The sequence below is a fragment of the Dama dama genome, chromosome 10, assembly GCF_033118175.1.
Source record: "Dama dama isolate Ldn47 chromosome 10, ASM3311817v1, whole genome shotgun sequence".
NCBI lineage: Eukaryota > Metazoa > Chordata > Mammalia > Artiodactyla > Cervidae > Dama > Dama dama.
In genome coordinates this window covers 35893298-35916734 of record NC_083690.1, presented here as the reverse complement: position 1 = coordinate 35916734, position 23437 = coordinate 35893298, and the positions used below count along the sequence as shown (strand labels likewise).

At 47.4% G+C, this 23437-nt stretch overlaps 1 protein-coding gene across 1 annotated transcript in view; it reads left to right on the top strand.

The window, feature by feature from the left end:
• Positions 1-23437, top strand: part of COL26A1 (collagen type XXVI alpha 1 chain) — a 201445-nt gene that overhangs the window by 71158 nt on the left and 106850 nt on the right. Inside the window, exon 2 of the mRNA XM_061153496.1 lies at positions 6688-6810. The gene's annotated coding sequence lies outside the window, so the exon portion shown is untranslated. The remainder of the gene's footprint in view (positions 1-6687; positions 6811-23437) is intronic.

The window sequence follows — 23437 nt, the reverse complement described above, 5'->3', positions numbered from 1 at the left end:
TGTTCCATGGGCTGTGACGAGGTGTGTCCATGCAGGTGGGGCACATATGTCGGGAGTTCAAGAGGAAGCATTGAGGTGATGCCAATGGAGTGGAGCAGAGCGTGGGGCAGGGATATGGGGGCAGACTGTGTGGTCCTTGTGGGAAGGAGGGCACTGTCAATGCCCCCAGGCTTGGGTCAGGCTCAGGAGTCGGTGGGGGAGGCGAGATCAGGTCCCAAAGCAAAGCTCAGACAGGACTGGGGCTCAGGGGTCGGTGGGGGAGGGGGTCCCGGGACTAAGGCAGGGAGGACTGCTGCAGTGGCATTTCCTGGGTAAAATAGCATCAGAGACAGGTTGGTTAATCCTGTTCAGAGGAGGGCATGGGCTGGGGGTGTTCTGAAGACCTCTCCGTTTCATCATGACATGGTTTCCTAAAGCCACTTAGCACTGGTTTTTCCCAAAGGACTCAACGAAGGATTTCACGATTCACCAAGTCAGAGAGCCAGACACTTAGTGTGGTGAAAGCTGCTTGGGAGCAGCCCCTCTGGGGGCCAGGTGGAGCAGGGCCACATCAGTTGCTCTTCTCCATTAGGGGTAGATTGGGCTTCCCTGGTGGCTCAGATGGTAAAGAATTCGCCTGCGATGTTGGAGACCTGGGTTCGATCCCAGGGTCAGGAAGATCCCTTGGAGGAGGGCATGGCAACCCACTCCAGTATTCTTGCCTGGAGAATCCCCATGGACAGAGGAGTCTGGCGGGCTACAGTCCATGGGGTCATAAAGAGCCGGACACGACTGAGAGACTAACACACATCAGAGGTGGGGTGTGTGTGTGTGTGTGTGTGTGTGTGTGTGTGTGTGCGTGCGCGTGCGTGCGTGCTAATTCGCTTCAGTTGTGTCCTACTCTTTGTGACACCCTATAGACTGTAGCCCTGGGCCTCTCCTCCTAAGGAAACAAGCGTGGAGGAGAGCAGATTTGTCCCCAAATCTGGGAGTCAGTTTCCCATCCTGGACCCACCATGAAAGCTCAATTGGAGGGCGGGTGGCAATGGTGAACGGATATTGCTGAGATGATGTCCCCAAATAATGCCAGTCATCCCCCCTCCCCCGATCCTGATGGAGGCTGCTGAGGCCACCCTCACTTCCTAGGCAGTTTGAAGACCACCCCTGCCACTCCCAAATTCTGCGCCCCTGGCCAGTCCTTCCGGTGCAGTCCTTCCGGTGCAATCACGAGCTGTACTTCCACTGTCAAGCCGGTCTCTGGGTGGAGTCATTCTGTAGCCCATATAGCCTTGTTCACCCACCATTGTGCACTCATCATGGTCAGGGGTGGGGGTGAGGGTGGGCGGTGGTGCGATGCCACCTAGCAAGCAGAAGACATAGGTGTGATACCCAGGACCTGGGGATCCTAAGGGGGACCCCATGTGAGGGCAGAGTGTCTTCTCCCAAAATTCCCTGGAACCTCGGGAGCCTGGGGATGAACAGGGTTTAGAATTCCATCTGAAAAGACCCGGAGCCCTCCTTCCTTGTCTCTGCCTGCCTTCTTGGTTGTTTTTGGCCAGGTTTTGATTTTGGGAGGCCATTTACAGCCCATTAAAAGATCAAGTGTCTGGAGATGATGAATCGAGGCATTTGAAAATGTTTTCCAATTCATAGCTCATTTCCCTATAGAAAGCGCTGACCCAGAAGTGGCTGGACTTTGTTCCAGATCGCCAGGGGCAACTCTCGGGGTGGAGCATGACCCTTGGAATGGGCAGCAGTTCGTCCCTCGAGATTCTTGCTGATGCCCCCTGGTAGAGGTGGAGGAAGGGTCCAGGCCCGGCTTCCCTGTGTAACTGGCAGAGACAGTGGTTTGTACTGTGTAGGTACAGCCCCGGGCAGGAGAGCTGGATTCCCTTCCCAACTCGGCCTCTGATTTGAGTCATGGGCAGTGGAAATTCACCTCCCACTACTTATTTTCCCATCTGTAAAAGTAGGAAGGACAATTCTTACACTTTTATGAACATCGTGGGGTTCAAGTGGCCAGCTAATCAGTCATGACACCTTGGGGTAGGTAGTGCCATGTCGTTCACACACCAGTAGCCTGGACCTGCTCATTTAATCCTCACAATAACCTTGAGAGGTAGACTTTATTTCACTGAGGCTCGGTTCAAGTTACGCAGCAGACTGGTGGCAGAACCAGGTTAATTGGTGCCTTTGGGGAAAGGGGTCAACTTCTGACTGCTTTTTCATGTTCTTTCATGGTATTTTTGACAGTGCCAATATATTTTCCTAGAAAATTGTCCAGTTGTCGAGATTTTGAAAAATTTTGATGTTACGATCAGACACAATATTTATTTACAATGTCTAATCTCTGTATGAAAATTTTTTCTTGTCCTCAGTGTCTACTTATGTATTTTGTTTGTCTCTCAACAATAATTATCCAAATTTTGTCTATTTGATTTTTTAAAAGCCTGTGTTTGATTTTGTTGATTCACTTTCATTCATTTCTTTGTTCATCTTGCTTAGCACTCAGTGGGCCCTTTCGAATTAAGAACTCACGTCTTATAAATATCATAGGATATCACTCATATGTAGAATCTAAGAGCATTATACGAATGAACTTCTTAACAAAACAGTAATAGACTCACAGACATAGAAAACAAACTTGTGATTACCAAAGTGGAAAGATAGGAGGGGGATAAATTAGGAATCTGGAATTAACAGATACACACTACTATACATAAATGAACTAAACAGTAAAGACCTACTCTATAGCACAGGGAACTGTATTCAGTATCTTGTAATGATCTATAGTGGAAAAGAATCTGAAAAAGAATATATAAGTATGTATGTGTATGTATGTATATATATATGTTTATATATATATATAAAACACTGAATCCCTTTGCTGTACCCTGAAACATTGTAAATCAACTATAAAATTTAATAAAATTTAAATAAAAATATTTAAAAATGAAAAAATTGTTCACACACACACACAAGAATTCCTGTCTTTTTCCAGCTCTGGGACGTATTCTTTATTATCGCTTCAAGTCTATACATTCCTGTGCTGTCTCTGGTCTCCCGTCATAGATGTGTGTTGGAACTTGGTCTGTCCTCTGGGTACCTCACCTTTGCTCACACATTTTCCATCTCTGTGTCCCTTTGCAGTGCATCCTTGGAGAGGTCGTGGCTCACGTTATCCATTCATCAGCTCATTCATTAATTTGTCTACTCTGTATTTTCAGCCCACCTGTTGAGCCTTTTTTCTTTTCCCAGTCATATTTCATTTCCAAGTTATCTAACTTTTTCATTTCATAGTATTTCTTATGTGTGAAAGATTATGTCTCCTTGAGGACATGAATTACACTGGAGAAAACCATCTCCATAGGCAGCATCTCCAATTGCTTCATTCATTGTTTTTTCTTGAAGTGTGATTTATTCTCTGTTGAGTCAGTACCTTTCAGGGTATTGGCCTTTTTTTCTTAAATAGTTTGAAATTCTTGGCATTTGGGGTTTTCCATTAGCTGTTTCTGTTTCCCGGTTCATTGCTGCTTTGCCTCTTGGTGGGTTGGTGGAATAGGTAGAGGATAAAGAATGTTCAAGAATTCAGCGGTCTGACCTTGAGAGAGTCCCAGTTTTTCCTGCAGGTCATCAGCCTCTGAGGCACCCATTCTGATCACACCTGCCATGAAACAGGAGAGTTCAATGCCTGATTCTTTTTTTTTTTTTAATTAATTTTTTATTGAAGTATTGCTTTACAATGTTGTGTTAGTTTCTACTGAACAGCAAGGTGAATCAGCCATGTTTATGCCTGCACCCCCTCCTCTTTGGACTTCCTTCCCGCTCAGGCCACAACAGTGCGTTAGAGCTCCCCGCTCTGTACAGTATGTCCTCATTAGTTACCTATTTTATACCCAGTAGCAACAGTGTCTATGTGTCAATTCCAGTCTCCCAGTTCCACCCCCCCACCCCTCCGCTTTCCCCCTGGGTATCCCTGTATTTGTTCTCCATGTCTGTGTCTCTTTTTCTGCTTTGCAAATAAAATCATCTATATGCCATTTTTCCAGATCCCACATACATGTGTTAATATACGTACTTGTTTTTCTCTTTCTAACTTACTTCATCTGTATGACACCAATGCCTGATTCTTGACACCAGCAAGGCTAGGAATCCTGGTCCTCCCTGTCTGGCTCCTTCTACTGGGGTCCTCTGACAGTCACCTCTGTGCCCCTCCCCTCTCCCATTAGCCACATTTGCCGCTCCTACAGTGCGCCCACCTTGAGCCCATTCTTCCCTGTGTGTTTTGGACTGTGCTTCCTCCTTCCATTAAGTCCCTGGTGCTTTTAGCTCCTCAAATTCCTCAAAGTACCTGTCCCACTGCTTTTTGTTTTCCGAGGCTCCTAGGGACTTTTTTATTTGTATTATCTGCTTTATTGAATTCTGATTGACAAATTTAAAAGGTATTTAGATTGTACAACTTGATTTCTTTCAGTTTACAATGTGATGATTTAATTGCATATTCATTGTGAAATGATTACCATGGATTATTAACACATCTATCATTTCACATAGCTCCTTTCTTTATGTGTATAAGAAGATAAGTATGAACACTGAAGATCTATTCTCTTAGCAAACTTCAAGTGTACAGTATGGTATTATGAACCATAATCACCCTGTACAGATCTAAACTGTACATTAGATCCCCAGAACTTATTCATCTTATAAATGGAATTTTGTATCCTTTGACCAACATCTCCCCATCTCTCCCATCCCCCTCTCCCCTGACAACCACTGTCCTACTCTCTGGTTGTATGAGTTTGACATATTCAGATTCTTCTTATAAATGAGATCATACAGATTTGTCTTTCTCTGTCTGACTTACACCCTTAGCATAATGTCCTCTAGATTCATCCATGTTGTCACAAATGGTAAGGTTTCCTTTCTTTTTTATGGTTGAATAATTGCATTCCCTTGTATATGTACACTACATTTTCTTTATCCATTTATCTGTTGATGGACACTTATGTTGTTTCCATCTTGGCTATTGTGAATAATGCTGCAATGAACAAGGAGGTACAGATGTTTCTTTGGGATACTGATTTTGTTTCCTTTGGATAGAAGTGACTGAGCTGAACCGAACTGGATAGATAAACCAGAAGTGAGATTCCTGGATCATATAATAATTCTATTTTTAATTTTTTTGAGGAACCTACCATAATGGGTGCACCGATTTACCCTCCTACCAACACTGTACCATGGTTCCCTTTTTTCCCCACCTTCAACAATCCTTGTTGTCTCATGTCTTTTTGATAACAGCCATCCTAACAGGTGTGAGGTGATATCTTATTTTGATTTGCATTTCCCTGATGAGGCTTCCCTGGTAGCTCAGCTGGTAGAGAATCTGCCTGCAATGCAGGAGACCTGGGTTAGGATGATCTCCTGGAGAAGGGAACTGCTACCCACTCCAGTATTCTTCCCTGGAGAATTCCATGGACCGTATAGTCCATGGGGTCATGTCACAAAGAGTCGGACATGACTGAGCGACTTTCACAAACTGATGTTGAGTACCTTTTCATGTGTCTGTTGGCCATCTGTATGTATTCTACATGTGTTCTTTGGGAAAATGTCTATTCAGATTCTTTGGCCATTTTTTATGGATTATTATTAATTTTTGCTATTGAGTTTTATGAGTTCCTTATATATTTTGATATCAATCCTTATCAGATAAATAGTTTGCAAAAATGCCAAAGCTCCCACAAAGGCATTTTGTCTGAGGACAACTGCCAAATTATTGTTACTGGGGGGGTACTGAGTAAGAGACCTCTTCTGCCACCATCTTGATGATTTCATGGGGGACTTACTTTTAGATTTTCAATTTCTGGGATCTGGAGATGGGAGGGGGGAGGTGTCTGCCTTCTTGATCCAATCACCATATTGTTTGCACATGTTCTGCACCCCGAGCTCCCTGGGTCCCAGCTCAGGCCTCCTCAGCTCTTACACACTGCACCAGAGGGGCTTTTCTAAAATCAGAGCCATCTGAGTCATTGCCCACAGCTCAGAGTCTTTCAGTGGCTCCCACCACCGTCAGGATGAGACCCACTTCTAGCCTGGCAGGTTCCAGGCCTCTTCCTGTCTCCTGGCTCCTCCCCTTCCTCCAGTCTTCTGGCGGCAGGCAGGTCTCTGAACCCACGACAGTCCGTCTCAGCTCCTTGCCTTTGCTCACTCTGCTGTCTCTTCTGCAGATTGTCCCCACTCTTTGCCCCTACACTTAGGGTTGGCTGACTTGGATCTTTCAGTTCTCAGCCGGAGCCCTTTCTTAGGACCTGGGTTGGGGGCCCTGCTGGGTTCCCACAGTTTCACAGGCCCATGCTCATCCTGTGATTTTCCCTATGACCCCGCGTTCCATTGTGTTCTAATCATCTCCCCGACAGTCTTCCCTTCCAGAGGGGGATTTCCTGGCAGGGGTACAGCCCCATCCTGATTTCACAAGGAGTTGTTGGAAGACTGGAATGACGCGGGGGGCTGGGCGGGGGGGAGCTTGATGGCTAAGGGGTGTGACTACTCTCTCCCTTTGACCGGGCAGAGGGTCTCAGTGGGCCCCTTGCCCAGCAGCAGTGGCCCTGCAGGCATGTGGTGGGGCCCCTTCTGGCCCCGGACGGCCTTTTGATCCCCGGTCAGACACCTGGGGAACAGGCGGGACTGACGTGACTGTTGCTCTCCCCACAGGCACTGGTGCCATCACACGGTGACACGGACGGTGTCCTGCCAGGTGCAGAATGGCTCGGAGACGGTGGTCCAGCGCGTGTACCAGAGCTGCCGGTGGCCCGGCCCCTGCGCGAACCTCGTGAGGTAACGGCCGCAGGGCTGGCCAGCTCTGCCTTTCCTTTCACCTCCTCTGGGTGAACCCAGCTCTAGCAGAGCTGCTGGGGTAGGAGGGCTGACGCCTGGAAACAGAGTCGGGCACGCATTTATGGAGCACCTTTTGTGTTTGGGGTATAGGGACAATGTGTGTGCAAAGATGAAAGGGACTTACTCCCCAGCTGAAAGATCCTCATAATCCAGTGGATATTTGATGAGCAAAAGGGCCAGGCGAGGCCACTCACTCACTCACACACACACACACACACACAAAACCCCACAAGCCCGTCTTCTCAAGAGCTGCCCACCTCAAGCCCCACCCTCACAGCCCCACCCACCACAAGCCCCGCCCACCTCACAGCCCCGCCCCTCAGGTCCCACCACACCACAGCCCCCGCCCCTTTCAAGCCACACCCACCCAAGCCCTGCCTCTGCCCAGCCCCACCCCACCACGCCCTGCCCCTTTCATGGCCCCGCCCACCTCAAGCCCCGCCCCCTCCACCGACTTGCTTCTGTCTCCAGTGTTCTCCGCTCCCAGCTCTCAGGAGCTCCTCAGCAGAGAGAGAGGTCTGAATGGGTGACTAGACATCCAGGGACTCTGAGACCCAGCCGTGCCTTCCTCCTTATCCTCTGCCCCTTCAGGTCTTGCTCCAGCTCCAGGAACTGGACTCCTTACCCCCTCACCCCTACTCCTTTCCAGCCCTAGGTTTCTGTTTCAAAGACCCTTCCTCATCTACTGCCTGGGACCACCCTCCTCAAACTGCAAATCCCTCTCCCTGACACTTTGTGCCCTCCACTAAGAGGAGATTTGCATGGGGGGTTCTGTTTTAGGCAAGGTTCTTCAAAGAAGCAGAACCAGTAATGTGTGGTAGTAGATTATATGGGAGATTTTTAAGGAATTGGCTCATGTGGTGGTGTGGGTTGGCACCTCCAAAAGCTGCAGCATAGGCTGTGGAGACCCAGGGAAGAATTGCTGTTGCAGCTGGGGTCGGAAGGCAATCCACTGACAGAATTTCCTCTTCCTCAGGGGAGGTCAGTCTTTTTCTGAAGGCCTTCACCTGATTGAATGAGGCCCACCATATTATGGAGGGGTAATCTGCTTTACTCAAAGTTTACTCCCTCAATGTTAATCTCATCTAAAGAAATACTTTCATGGCAACATCCATTCACATTTGACCAAAGAGCTAGGTACTGTGGCTCAACCAAGTTGACACATAAAATTAACCATCACAGGGTCATCATGAGTTGGATAAGTTTTCATCACCAAAGATGAAGAGTGAGCCCCTGAGTTGGGGCCTGTGCCCACACAGTGCTGCCCACTATAGGACTCAGCATGGAGCTGAACCCAGAATCAACCTGCAGCATGAATTGGTGGGACCCACAGGAGTATGCTCCTAGGTCAGAATTATTATTGTTTGTTTTTATTATGAAGATAGTGGTATATCCTTACTGCTAAAAAGAAGTTCAAGCATTTGGTAATAACTGAGTAAAGTAAAAAATGAACATTCTCTCCTCTTCCAGTGTCACCTCCATAATCCTATTGTTAAAATATCATTCCAGATTTTTTTCTCCACATATATGTATATCTGTGAATATATTTTCTTCTTCTTTTTTAATTTATGTTTTATTGAAGTATAGTTGAATTACAATGTGTTCATTACTGCTGTGTGGCAAAGTGACTCAGTTATGCATATACATATATATATATATTCTTTTTCATATTCTTTTACATTTTGGTTTATCACAGGATATTGAATATAGTTCCTTATGCTAAACAGTAGAACCTTGTTTTTTATCCTTTCTGTATATACCAGTTTGCAGCCAACCAGCCCATCCTAAAGGAGATAAGTCCTGGGTGTTCATTGGAAGGACTGATGCTGAAGCTGAAACTCCAATACTTTGGCCACCTCATGCGAACAGTTGACTCTTTGGAAAAGACCCTGATGCTGGGAAGGATTGGGGGCAGGAGGAAAAGGGGACAACAGAGGATGAGATGGCTGGATGGCATCACCAACTCGATGGGCATGAGTTTGAGTAAATTCCAGGAGTTTGTGATGGACAGGGAGGCCTGGCGTGCTGCAATTCATGGGGTCACGAACAGTCGGACACGACTGAGCAACTGAACTGAACTGAACTGAATCCCGAACTCCCAAGGCTCCCCACCCTTGGCTGCTACTATTCTCTTTGTCCCTGATTGTAAACATATTTTCTTAAACAAATATGAAGTGATGTTATTTTGTTCTATAACTTGGTTTTCCCCCAGGAAAATATTTTGCAATATATTCCCATAGAGACACCTCCTTTTTAACAGCTGTGTAGTATTCCACTGTAGAAAAGCATCATCATTTATTTCCCATTCCCTCAATTGATGCATATTTAAGTGGTTTCCTAATTTAGCCATTCCAGACCATGTTTCAATCACATTATCATATATATATATTTTAATAATTTTACAGGTGTTTTTTTCAAACTTTGTTTAAAGTTTAATTTTATATTTATATAAGTGTTGCAAAAACTAGTAAATAGAGTTTCTGTGTAGCTTTTCCTTTCACCAACTTCCCTGTCTTAGTCCATTTTTTGGGCTGTTGTATCAAACCACCATAGACTGGGGGGTTTAAATGACAGACATTTATTTCTCACAGTTCTGGAGGCTGAGAAGTCTAAGATCAATGTGTTGCCAGATTCTTTATCTGGAGAGAGCTCTCCTCCTTGTTCATAGACAGCCCTCTTCTCAATGTATCTTCCCCGGGGTCTTTAAAGGGTGCTAATCCCATTCATGAGGGCTCCACCTTTATGACCTAATCACTTCCCAGAAGGCCCCACCTTTAAACACCATCACACTGGGGATTAGGTTTCAACATAAGAATTTAGAGGTGCGGTTGGGAGAAACACAGACTTTGACTCTATAGCATTTTCCTAAGGTTAATATCTTTTACAACCATAGTACAATTATCCAAGCCAGGAAATTAACAATGATATAATACTCTAAACTAAGACATTGTTTAAATTTTACCAACCATCTTACTCATCTCATTTTTCTGGTTTTATTTTCCCCATTTTACATTTAAGTTGTCATATCTCCTTAGTCTCCTCCAGTCTGGGGCCATATCTTGGTCTTACTTTGTCTTTCATGACTTCAACACTTGTGAAAGTACTAGCCAGTTATTTGATGGAGATTATGCATTCTTGGGAAGGAGATTGTGAAAGGCATGTTGTACCTTTCTTGGGGCACATATTAAGAGGTACATAGAATCAATACTGCTGATGTTAACTTTGATCACTTGGTTAAGGTGGTGTCTTAGCCAGGTTTCTCCCTTGTTGTGTAATTATTTCTCCCTTTGTCATTAATAAGTATATTATGGGGAGATATTTGGAGTCTAGACAAATATGCTGTTCCTCCTCCTACTTTCTCCCAGTAATTTTAGCATCCATTGATGATTCTTGCTTGCTATAATTATTATTATGGTGTTTGCCAAATAGTGATTTTTTATTTTCATCATATTTTTAGTAGTAGAGGTTCTTTAGTTGGGGTCTGCGTTGTATGCAGGTGTTTTGATGTACTCACTCTGCAGGAGGAATGGCTAAGCAAATGGATTCTGCTGCTGCTCCTTAGTTACTAGGTCACGCCCCCAACTCTTTGCGACCCCATGGACTGTATCCCACCAGGCTCCTCTGTCCATAGGATTCCCCAGGCGAGAATACTGGAGTGGGTAGCCATTTCCTTCTCCAGGGGAATCTTCCCAACTCAAGGATTGAACCTGCATCTGCTGCTTGGCAGGCAGATTCTTTACCACTGAGCCACCTGGGAAGCCCAAGTAAATGGATACATCCATTAAAAATCGAAGGCAAAAGGCTACTTTTAAATGTTGTGCTAGAGGATAACCAACAGATCGATAATGAAAAAAAGATTCTAGCCCCCCTTTCCTCTTTTAAACTATTATTTATTTATTTACTTGGCTGCACTGAGTCTTAGTGGTGGCATGTGGGATCTAGTTCCCTGACCAGGGATCAAACCCAGGCCCCATGCATTGGGAGCACAGAGTCTTACCCATTGAACCACCAGGGAAGTTACCCCTAACTCCCTTTCCTTTTCAGCAGAGGGCACAGGGACCCCATTTTCCCTCCCTCCCTCACGTCCCAGGACCCAAATTCCAAGACTCTTCTGCCTTTCTCATCATCAGGGATCATCTGAGGACCAGGTCATCATCTCCCGATCCCGGGAGCATCTTCTGAGAAGAAGGGTCTTTGGAGTCTAATCTATAAGTGACCCTGACAGTGAGCGTCCTGCTCAGTGTGAGGAGTGACCACTCCAACAGGGAAGCTGCTGGTTGGGGCCGGAATTCAGGCCATGAGGAGCGAGGCTATACCTGTCTCACAGTGCCAACCCCACTAGTGTCTATTTCTGCAAGTAGGGAGCCAAGCTCAGAAACGGCTCGTTATAAGACATGGGATTTGACTTCAGGAAACTCATATTGTCTTCAGAGTTGAGGCATAAACATGAGCAGTTGTATTTTTGTTTTTCCAAATTGAGCTTTAACTGCAGTCCCCTATGTTGGGTACACACTCCATGGTCAGCTCCCAAGGTGGAAGCAAGGGCTTCCCAAGTGGCACTAGTGGTAAAGAATCCACCTGCCAATGCAGGAGACCCAAGAGACAGAGGTTCAATCCCTGGGTCGGGAAGACCCCATGGAGTGGGTCACTCCAGTATTTCTTGCCTGGAAAATTCCACGGACAAAGAAGCCTGGTGGGCTACAGTCCATGGGGTCAGGAAGAATCAGACGTGACTGAGCACTTAGTGGGCTATGCATCAGAAAACCTGGAAAAACGCAGAGCACTGGAGGTGGAACAAAAAAGTTCATGCATGCAGACACACACACTTCACTGTGTTGTATTTGGGTTCAGAGAATGAACTGTCAGGATTGCCTTTACTAGAAAACCTTGGAAGGAAGGGAGCAGTGGGCTGGCTTTCTTAATGTCAAAATTACAGCCTGAGGTTTTTATATTTTCTAAATACATTAAGGCACCTTTAAGAAAAGCCAAGTGAGCTAAGTACTGAATTACTGACCTCAACTGAAAAAATGTCAAATGTTCATTGATTTTCACAAGGGCCCTTTGCTTTATGACTGAAGAAATAACAGGAACAATGGTTCAGGAGCATCAGGGCCTTGTCTCTGGAGTGGGTGTTTACAGGCCTTTCAGGGAGGTCTCTCCCTCCCCTTGGCATCAGGAGTCAAGAACAGGATATTCAATCATGCGTCTGTCATGGGTCTGCCCTCTGCCTTCAAAACTTCAGCCAGCAAGAGCTTTGTGAAGTAAAACTCAATTCTCATTCTTTCAAGAAATACTGCATTTCTGTTGTAATTGTCCTCGCTACTTCTGTCACTGTTGTTTGTTAAGGAGGGAGGGTTTAACACCCTTTTCTTCCTCACCAGTAACTCATGTCTGAGTTAGAACTGGGGTGCACGCCCTCTGTGACCTCGGACTGCTGGCCGGGCAGGAGGGGTGGTGGGTCGCTGCCTGGTGACCTGGGGAACCAAGTGCAACCTGCATTCAGGTCCCAGTTCTGCAGTTTTCGCATCTAAGAGGCATAGTCCTGGTAGCAGCCACCACACTTGTGTCCCCTTCTAGCTCCTTCTGGCTGATCATGGCATGGCCCTCCTCCAGATCTTCCAGGAGCTCCCATCTCACTTAAAAGCCCATCCCCCTCTCTGTGGCTGACCATTCTCTTCCTGACGCCGTGAACGGTCTCGCTCCCTGGGCTCTGGGCACATGGACCAGGCTGGCCTGGAGGCTCCAACTCTCCCCGGGGCATCACCTTTGCCATCCTTTAGCTTGGACTGTTTTCACTCTGGAGCAGCTGGAAACGCTGGATCGCCTTACGGGATTCCGTCCTCTGTTCCAGCATCTCTCTCCTCTCTCCCCTCCGTAACTTTCCAGCCCTTTATCCCACTTAATCTCATTCTTAGCATTTGCTGCTCTCTGACCCACAGCGTTCATTCCGTGGTCAGCCTGGTCATCGTCTGCCCAGCCCACCAGCCTGGGGGCCACCAGAGAGGGGGCTGTCTCAGTGCCTCTAGGCTCCCAGTGCCTGGCGTTTGGGGGCTCAAGAAACATAACCAAATTGACAATGTCGGGAGGATGAAATGAGATCAGAGTTGTCAGGACACTTAGAATTCGCGCACAGTGAGCTCGTGATGTTGAGTTGTGAATGCAGATCATTATGGAGCCAAGTTCTTGTCTGATAAACTGGTCCACAAACTTGCAATGAGGCAATGGAGGCTCAGAAAGGCAAAGTGACTTGCCCACGGTCACAGGGAGTCACAGGGTCTGGGTTGGGTTTGACTCTGGCCCATCAAACAGGCCCCATTGGGATGCTCCTGCGGTCTCAAGGCCCAGCTCCCCTTTCCTCCCAAATGAACATCTGTTGATCTCCTCCTTTGTACACGCCCCAAAGCTCCCAGGAGAGTGCAGGTGAGAACACAGACCAGTCCTTGACTTGGGGAGATGACAGTGGGGTGGGAAGGGAGGATGTTAGTCAAAGCACCACAGTAATAAGTGTAGTTACATCGTCACTGATGCTGTGTGGATACAGTGTGGGGGCCCAGACTCGTGGTGGGGGGGTGCTTTCCTGAGCTGGGGCTTTCTTTGAGGGGCATTTACCAAGGTAAGAAAAAGCTCCAGGGACGTCCCTGGTGGCCCAGTGGTTAAGACTCCAAGCTTCCAATTCGGGGGTGTGTGTGTTCGATTCCTGGTTGGGGAGCTGAGATCCCACATGCTGCACAGTGTGGCCAAAAAATTAAAAGAAAGAAAAAGCTCCAGATTGTATAGTGCTGTCTCGAGGTGCTTATTGTTTCTTAGACTAATTTTTTAAAAAACTTAAACATTTATTTATTTATTTATTTTGGCTGCTCCGAGTCTTCACTGTGGCGTGGACTCTCTCTGGTTGCAGTGAGCGGAGGCTGTGATGCAAGGGCCTCTCATTATGGTGGCCTCCCTTGTTGTGGAGCTTGGGCTTCAGCAGTAAGGGTATGTGGGCTTAGTTGCTCCTTGGCATGTGGGATCTTCCCGGACCAGGGACTGAACCAGTGTTCCCTGCATTGGCAGGTGAATTCTTAATCACTGGACCACCAGGGAAGTCCTGTAAAGCATCATTTTATAGTTTTCTTAAGAGTCTGCATGCTTCAAAAATTTGTACACCGGGCTGATCACCCTCAGCAGAGCGGGCAGGAGGAGCCTGGGAGGTTCCTGGGGGCCCTTTGGGGCAGGCGCTGTGTCTTATGTGTGTGTCCTCCCGTGTCTCTCGACACCTTGGGTCGAACGCAGGAGCCGGCGTTTGCAGCGTTTGCCAAAAGAGACTTCAGTAACGGGAGCCTATTAACCTCACAGCAGTCCGGAAGAGGTGCTTCCACGTGGGGCCAACGATATGCTCGAGATCTCTGCCTCCTTTGACTTCCTCTCTGCCAGGTACCTCATCCTGATTGGGGGGGGATCTGGAAGTCTCCTGGGATGAGGTGACGTCGGAGCTGAGTCAGGGACTCACAGCAAAGAAGCAGTAACAGCTGGTGGTCATGATGGGAGGATCGCAGAGGCTCCGGGCCCCTGCATGGGGCTGGGTGATGACAGAAGGGACCTCTGCGCTGTCACACAGCTGAGGAGTTGGGGCTTAGCTGGTCCTTCCATAGATTTTGCAGCGTCTAGTCCAGGAGCCTTTGGTTAAATAGATTTATCTCCCCTACCCTTCCTGCCAAGACAACTGGCTGAGGCATTTCTTTCTCTTTGATGGGAGCACTTTGAGCAGTGAGGACCCAAAGCAGGAGGCTGGAGGCGGAAAGAAGGGTGAGCTGAGTGGAGTCCTCCACCCATCACTTTGTGCCTGGGAGTGTCCTGCTGGCTCAGAGCTCTGGGTTTTTTTCAGAGCAGCAGTCTCGCCATGTTCTCTTGCACCTGTGGAGCCATAGGAGATGGACAGGCCTGAAGGAGGGGCCTGCCTGCACCCCTCCGCCACCCTGAGAGCAGAGTGCCTGGGGCAGATGGCCTTTCCACTCAGGTCAAGGGGACCCTTCATGGAGGCCACTCTGGCCCTGCAGCCATGCCCATCCTCATGGAGTACAGAGTCCATGAGGCCAGGGGGATGTGTCCACGGAGCCCACGGCCTCTCCTAGACCATTCTCTGGGCACCTGGCTAAATAGCCTTGACTGGCTTCCAGGCCTGCACTGGCCTCTCCCTTGAATCTGGAGGACAGTGCCTATGGTGGGTGCACCGCAAGCTTTAAGGGGGGTGCTGAAGGATGGCTCTTTGTGGGAATGAGAAGCATGGTTGGAGCATGAATGGAACTGGTGCATGCGGGCTGGCCCACACACCCTGCGTGGGATGGACTGAGAGTAGGAAGAGTAGGGAAGGGCGTTGGGGTTTGGCTTGATTCTTCTGTAAAAATGATGTGTCGTATGAAGTTATTGGGGGGATTTGGTGTTGGGGTGACAGCACGTCCAGGCCACTGTCTTGCTGGTGGTATGCCCTTGGTACGTTGGCTCCGATGCCCAGAGAAGAGGTGTAAATATCCAGTGACTCACGAGCTGATGTGGAGCTGTTTTGCTGCTGAGTGCTTGGGGCACCTGCACTAGCCCCTCTTGCCGCCCAGCCGGCTCCGTGTGAAGTCTGGGCTGGGGCCACGGCAGGGAGGAGGGGTCTCCGCACGTCTGCAGAGTGAGATTTGGGGATCAGCAGGGCCGTAATCCTTGGTGGGGCCTCTCTTTGCTGAGCACTATGAAGTCATCACATTATTTCATTACACCCTGATGACATTTTTATGACAAAACTGCGCAGGTGGGGGAAGGGAGGGTGTGGTTGTGAAAACATGAGTGTAACCGAATCTGGGCACAGTGAGGCCGATTTGGAATGCACCGGGGGACTGGCCTGTGTCCCCAGTCCCTCCCTGTGCCCCCACCCTCTCCCCCAGGAGCCCCACGTAGGCCTCTTTCTCTGTGTTTGTTCATGCACTCAAGGGTCTCAGCAAATGTTTATAAAGGAACTTACTTTGTGCCAGGGGACAGGGGTGGAATATGATGGTGAATAAGACTAAATCCTCTCTCTGATGGAGTTGGAAAAAGTGAAAGCGAAAGTCGCTCAGTCATATCCGACTTTTTGCGACCCCACGGACTGTAGCTGCCAGGCTCCTCTGTCCGTGGGATTCTCCCAGCAAGAATACTGGAGTGGGTTGCTATGCCCTTCTCCAGGGGATCTTCCCAACCCAGGGATCAAACCTGGGTCTCCTGCATTGCAGGCAGGTTCTTTACTGTCTGACCACCAGGGAAGTCCCCCAGTGGAGTTTATATTCACCTAAATATGAAAACAAGAAAAAAAATATACCCTCCTAATGAGTTCAGGAAATTTAAAAAGGGTATCGTGACTGACTAAGACTCAGGAACTTTAGAGGACATGGGAGAGATTCTTTGAAGAGATGACGTGGATGCTGAGTCATGAATGGGGAGAAAGAGCCTCCGTGTGAAGATGGGGTGGAGACAGTTGGTGCAAAGGCCCTAAGGCAGCAAGGTCCTGGATGAAGGACCTTGAGAGAGAAAGGTCCGTGTCCAGAAGCAGAGCAGGTGAGGACAGTACAGAGGAAGAGACTGATCTCAGCAAGGGTCAGCTTGGAATTTATTGTAAGAGAGTGTTGGGAAGCCACTGAGGGTTTTATTTTTAACACATTTATTATTGATTTATTTGGCTGGGTCTGGTCTTAGTTGTGGCCTGCAGGATCTGTGTTGTGTTGTGCAGGCTGTTTCATTGCAGCGCCTGGACTCTGTAGTTGCGGTGCTTGGGCTCACAAGGCACTGTTGCAGTGAGCTTAGACGCTCTGCAGCGTATGGGATCTTAGTTCCCTGACCTGGGATCGAACCTGCATCCCGTGCATTGGAAGGTGGATTCTTCACTACTGAAGTGAAGTATTCACTACTTCAGTGAAGTACTGAAGTCCCTTCACTACCAGGGAAGTCCCCATTGAAAGTTTAGGTACTGATGATAAATGACTTGCTTTAGAATTTTCTTTTAAATTAAACTTTATTTCAAGGTCATTGTAAATTCACATTGTGTTAAGATACACATAATATAAAGTTTGCCATCTTAACCATTTTAAGTGTACAAATCAGAAGTATTTGTACACAGTATCTATACTGTTGTGTCAAGATCCCACACGCTGTGCTCAGTACAAAAAAAAAAAAAAGGACTTCTTCCTTTTTATAGCTGAGTAGTATTTTGTAATATGGATGTGCCGCAGTTAGTTTAACCATTTGTCTGTTAATTTAAAAAACAACTGGGTCATTTCCAGTTTAGGGCTGTAATGAATACAGCTGCTATAAACATTTGTGTACATTCCAGTTTTTGTGTGAACATCGGTGTTTACTTCTCTGGGTAGATGCCCAGGAGTGCAATTGTTGGGTCATGTGGTACTTGCATGCTTAGTTTTTAAAGAAACTGCCAGACCGTTTCCAGAGTGACTGTACCATTTTACATTCCCACCAGCAATGTCTGAGTGATCCAGTTTCGTGTATCCTGGCCAGCATTTGGTGTTGTCACTACATTTTATTTTAGCCATTCTGTGTAGTCTGTTTCACTGTGGTTTTAATTTGCATTTCCCTAGGGGCTAATAATGTTGAACATCTTTTCATGTGCTTGTTTGCCATCTGTATATCTTCTTTCATTAACTGTCTCTTCATGTCACTTGCCCACTTTCTAGTTGGATTTTTTTCTTTACTGTAGAGGTTTGAGGTGTCTTTATATATTCTAGATGCTAACCCAGTGTCAGGTATATGGTTTGCAAATATCTTCTCCCTCTCTGTGGCTTGCCTTTTCATCCTCTTACGACAGTCTTTTGCAGAGCAAAAGTTTTTAATTTCAATGAAGTCCAGTGGATCAGTTTTTCATTTTATGGAGTGTGCTTTTGGTGTCAAGTCTAAGAAGATTTTCTCCTATGTTTTTTTCTAGAAATTTTATAGTTTTTTACTTGGCACAGGAGTCTGTGGTCCAGGTTAGATTGATTTTTGCACGACGTGTGTAATTTAGGGCAAGGTTCATTTTAGTGGTCTATGGGATGTCCCAGCTATTTTGGTACCATTTGTTGAAAACATCCTTCCTTCATCAAATTGCTTTTGTATGTTTGTCAAAATTCATTTGGGCACAGTCAAGTCCGGCTCTTTCTAGGTTCTATTTTCTATTCTATTGATATGTGTGTCTATAGTTCTGCCAATATCACACAGTCTCGATTTCTGTAGCTGTGTAAGACTTGGAATCAGGTCAACTGATTTCCCCCACTTTCTTCTTCTCTCTCTTTTTAAATTTTTTTTTGGGGGTTGGGGGCTGTGCCATGGGCCATGTGGAATCTTAGTTCCCCAACCAGGGATGGAACCTGTGCCTCTTGCATTGGAAGCTTGGAGTCTTAACCACTGGACAGCAGGGAAGTCCCTGTTCTTCTCTTTTGAAACTGTTTTAGCTACTGTAGCTCCTATGTCTTTTCATATAAACTTTAGATTAATTTTGTCTCTATCTACCAAAAATCTTGATGAGATTTTAATAGAAACTGCATTAAACCTGTATATCCAAGTGAGGAAAATTGATATCTTTACTATGTTGACTGTTCCAATCCAGAAATATGGATTTCATTTATTTAGATAATTTTTTATTTCTTTCATCTTTCTTCATTGATTTCTTGGATTTCTTATAGGTTTTTGGCATATAAAGCCTCTTCTTTTTTTTTTGGAATGATTGTAAATAGGGTTTTTTTTTAAATACATTTGGTAAAATTGAGTTTAAAATTTTGATATCCATGTGTTCATGGATAGTACATAGAAACACAATTACTTTTCTAGGTTCTTGCTGAACCCATGCATTGGTTCTGGGAGTTTGGGTATAGATTCCTTGAGATTTTCTACAAAGAGAATCATGTCATCTGTAAACAGAAACACTCCTGTTTATTCCTTTCTAACCTGTATGTCTGTTATTTCCTTTTCTTGCCCTTTCACTGGCGAGAACTTCCAGAACTCATAAATAAGAGTGGAGAGAATGCTTTGTTCCCAATTATAGAGGGAAAGCATTTCACCTTCAACTGTAATATTAACTGTAAAATTTTTGTATCATCCATGTTCTTTATCAGATTGAGGAAGTTCTCTCTATTACTGTTTTTATCAGAGTTTTTATCATGGGCACTGAATTTGGTCAAAAAAAAATTTTCTTTTGCATTGATTGACATGGTCATAGGATGTCTTTAGCTGGTGAATATGGTGATTACATTGAGTGGTTTTGGGATATTGAACTAACATCACATTCCTGGAATAAACTCCAGTTGGCCGTGATGTATAATTTTTAAAAATGTAATACAAATTCTGTTTGCTAATATTTTGCTAAGGATTTTTGTGTCTATATTCATGATGGATATTGGTCTGCAGGCTTCTGGTTTTGTATTGTCTTTGTCTGACGTTGGTATCAAGGTCTCATATAAGTTGGGAAGTGCTCCCTCCTCTTTTATTTTCTGGAAGAGATTATGTACAATTGCTATTAATTCTTCTGAAACATTTGGAAGAAGTCTCCAGTGAACATCTGGGCCTGGAGATTTCTTTATGGGGAGTTTTTCAGCTACAAATTCAATTTCCTTAATAGTTATGGGGCTATTCAAATGATCTATTTCATATTGAGTCGGTTGGGGGTAATTTGTGTTTTTTGATGAACTGGTGCCTTTTTTCTAAGTTGTTAAATTGATGTGTGTCATGCTCTTCCCTGTGTCGTTCCTGATGTTGATCATTTGTGTCTTCTTTCCTTTTTTCTTTGTCAGTCTTGCTAGAGGTTTGTCATTTTTGTGAACTTTACAGAAAACCGGCTTTTTGGTTTCATTGATTTTTCTCTATCGTTTTTCTCTTTTCCATTTGATTCCTGCTCTTCTGTATACTTTGTCTTTCCTTGTGCTGGCTGTTAAGTTGCTCAGTTGTGTCTAGCTCTTTGCGACCCCGTGAACTGCAGCACGCCAGGCTTCCCTGTCCTTCTGTCTCCCAGAGTTTGTTCAAACTCATATCCACTGAGTCAGTGATGCCATCCAACCATCTCATCCTCTGTTGTCCCCTTCTCCTTTTGTCTTCGATCTTTTCCAGCGTCAGGGTCTTTTTCAGTGAGTCGGCTCTTCGCTTCAGGTGGCCAAAGTATTGGAGCTTCAGCTTCAGCATCAGTCCTTCCAATGAATATTCAGGGTTGATCTCCCTTAGGATTGACTGGTTTGGTCCCCTTGCTGTCCAAGAAACTCTCAAGAGTCTTCTCCAGCACCACAATTCAAAAGCATCAGTTATTCATTGATGCATTCAGCCTTCTTTATGGTCCAAGTCTCACATTCATACGTGACTATGGGAAAAACCACCATAGCTTTAACTATATGGACCTTTGTTGGCAAAGTGATGTTTCTGCTTTTTTGTAGGCTGTCTAGGTTTGTCATAGCTTTCCTTCTAAGAAGCAAGCATCTTTTAATTTCACATCCGAGTGCCTTTGGACCCCAGGAAAATACAGTCGGTCACTATTTCCTTTCCTTGTGCTTGCTTTGGGTTTATAGTTTCTCTGCTTTTTGGAGGTCCCTGAGATGGGCTGATTTAGGTTCTGAAATGATCGCTGACTGCTGAGGGAAAAATGGACACAGGCTCAAGATGAGAGTGGGTGAGAGCTGGGGAAGTGAAGAGAAGTGGGTGGATTCAGGGGGTGCTCTGAAAGCTGAGATGACCAGAGTGTCTGATCACTTATGGGTGGGAGCAACTAGGGATAACCCTAAATTTTCGGTGTGAGAGGCTTGCTGGTTGGGCATGCCATTCACTGAACTGGGGACACTGACCAGAGATCATCCCCAGGAGGTAGAAACTAACAGCTCTACTTGGGCCAAGTGAGGTCTGAGATGCCTGTGGGGGATCCATGGGGAGCAGGGTATCAGGTAAGTGGTTGAGTAAGGAAGTTTGGAGTCCCAGGAAGACTCTGGAGCCATATTGAATTTCAGGGATTCTCATATGCCATTGGTAGGAAGAAATGCATTATACTATGACCCCTAAGAATGTTTCAAATTAAGCCATAGCACACTATCAACTGTTACATGAATTTCAGTATCAGAGGTGTTAAAATATAACAGTATGGGCGAACTTCCCTGGCAGCTCAGTGGTAAAGAATCCGCCTGCCAATGGAGGAGCCGCAGAACACGTGGGTTCGATTGCTGGGTCAGGAAGATCCCCTGGAGGTGGGCATGGCAACCCACTCCAGTTTTCTTGCCTGGAGAATCCCATGGACAGAAGGGCCTGGCAGGCTACAGTCCATGGGGCTGCAAAGAGTTGGTTGGACACGACTGAGGCGACTTAGCATGCATGTGCAATGGCATGTGCATGTGAACATGATATAATTGAGAATCACAAGCATTCTGATGGTATTTAAAGCTATGAGGCTGGAGGTGAACTTAGGGATGAATAGATGGAGAAGGGGTGGTGATCCCAGAAGAGTCTGGGAGGTAGGGCTAAGGATATGAGAAGCAGCAGCCAGGTCAGAAGGGACATCAGAAAACCCGGCGTCCTGGGAGGAGAGTTTTGGGAGGGAGAGTAGGAGTCTCTCAGTGCTTCTGGGTGGCCGATGGGATGAGGGCCAAGGAGTGACCATTGGGTTTGGCAACAGGAAGTCACTGGGGACCGTGGCAAGGGCAGTTTTGGGGAGTGGTAAGGATGGATGCTGAGATGGCATGGGTGGAGGAGGAAAATGAGAGGTGAGGGAATGAAGACTGGAGAACAGAACACTCTTTCCAGAAGTTTTGCTGTGAGGGAAGCAAGAAATGGGGCGTGGATGCTGGAGGCGGAGCATGAGGCCCAGGCAGGTGTATGTTTGGTTTTTAAGACAGGAGACACAGGAGCATGTTTGTAAACTGCCAGCAATGAGGAGGGAGAGCGGGGAGGTGGCTGGTGAAGATGAGCAGACAGCCACAGGAGTGAAAGTGCTGAGGAGCCCGGGGCTGGGGGTGGGTGGCAGTGGGGGAGGTGGGGAAATGAGAGAGTGGGGGGGTTGGGGTTTGGACCCCAGAAGGGAGTGGGGGCGCCTTGTCAGAGCAGCACTAGGCGAGAAGGCCCGGGCAGGGGGCACCCATCCCCCGAGCAGGTCCAAGCACGTGACCAAGCCAGGCGGTCTGATTTCAGGGCTGACTTTCCCAGCCACCCACGAACGCATCACTGTGGCAGGACCACGGTGTCCTCGTCCCAGAGCCTGGGCACATGAAGGTGCTCAGCAAATGTTCAGTAAAGAAACGAATCCATCCTCTTAAATGAAGGAAAAAAATTGTATTACAACTGTGTCCGGTGGATTTTCCCATTCTATGATTTTTCTATGTAGGATTTTTGTAATGTGTGTGTGTTGGGGGGGGGGGGTGTGGCACCCGAAACTAATGTTCACAGACAAACGTGAGGCCTGGAGGACTGAGCCTGGGGCCCAGTCTGTCCACGCTAGTGTGGAGCCGGGTCCTGTGATGCCTGCTTTGGCTTCGGGACCCGCAGGCCTGACTCAGGTTTCTCTGATCCTGTGTTTGGTCTGTTCAGCTGTTTGGGTCTGAGTGAGCACTTAAGTGCCAGGCACTAGTGTGCAAAAAGATCAGGACCCCTCCCTTTCAGAGGTGGGGGTGGGGCGGGGGCCTGAGGGCCATGTCCATCCAAGACTCACAGACAATGGGGGGAAGGCTGTCTCTGCTGTGAGCCCTGGTTCTGGGGCTTCCCTGGGGGACACTTGAGCTGACATCTGGGGAAGCAGGATGGGGAGAGGGAACAGCAGGACCGAAGACCCTGAAGGCGGGCAGCCTCCTCCCTCGTGGCCTTTCCTTCTAGCTTGTAATGAGGGGGCTGGACCCGGACCCTTGCCCACGGAGGGCCCTCAGAACCAGTCCAGAGGACGAGGGGTGCTGCCCGCTCCCCGTGCCTCAGTTTCCCTACCTGGGAAATGGGGATAAACGGCCCCATCTTGCTCCCGGGTGGGAATCACAGCCCTGGCCTGCAGCCGGATGTCGGGGTGTTGTCAGCCACCGCCCTCCCGCCCTCCAGAGTCCCTGGTCGGAGGCTGGACCGGGTGGTCGCAGCACCGGGGCTGTGGGGGTTAAGTTTTCCTCGGCCTGCCCTCAACTCTCTGCCTGGCCCCTCCGAGCTCTTTGATGGCATTAGAGCCAACCTCTTCCAGATGTGCTGAGCCCAGGGGTTTGCCGGAACTTCTGCCTCCTTCATTCCTCTCGGCCAGACGGCCCCCTGCCAGCCAGCCTCCCACCTCGGGCTGGGCTGCCTGCAGCCCACAAGGCCACAGGAAGTCCTGGACCTAGCACTTTCTTAGAACGCGGTCTTCTTCCCTGCCCCTCCTCAGCCGGTCTGGGCGGTCTAGAAGCTTGGATGTGTCCACCTCCCCCGCCTCGGCGACCCCCACCATCTCCCCGTCCCCCACCAGTAGACTCTGGTCCCAGGCTTAAGTGCGAGGGAGGAGGGATGACCTGGGTGGGGGACACTGCCCTCTGGGCCTGCTGTTCCTCCCGTCTGCACTTGGGAACGCCTGGCGGGGACTGTGGGGAGGCCAGCGCCGGGAGGACCCTGCCTCCTG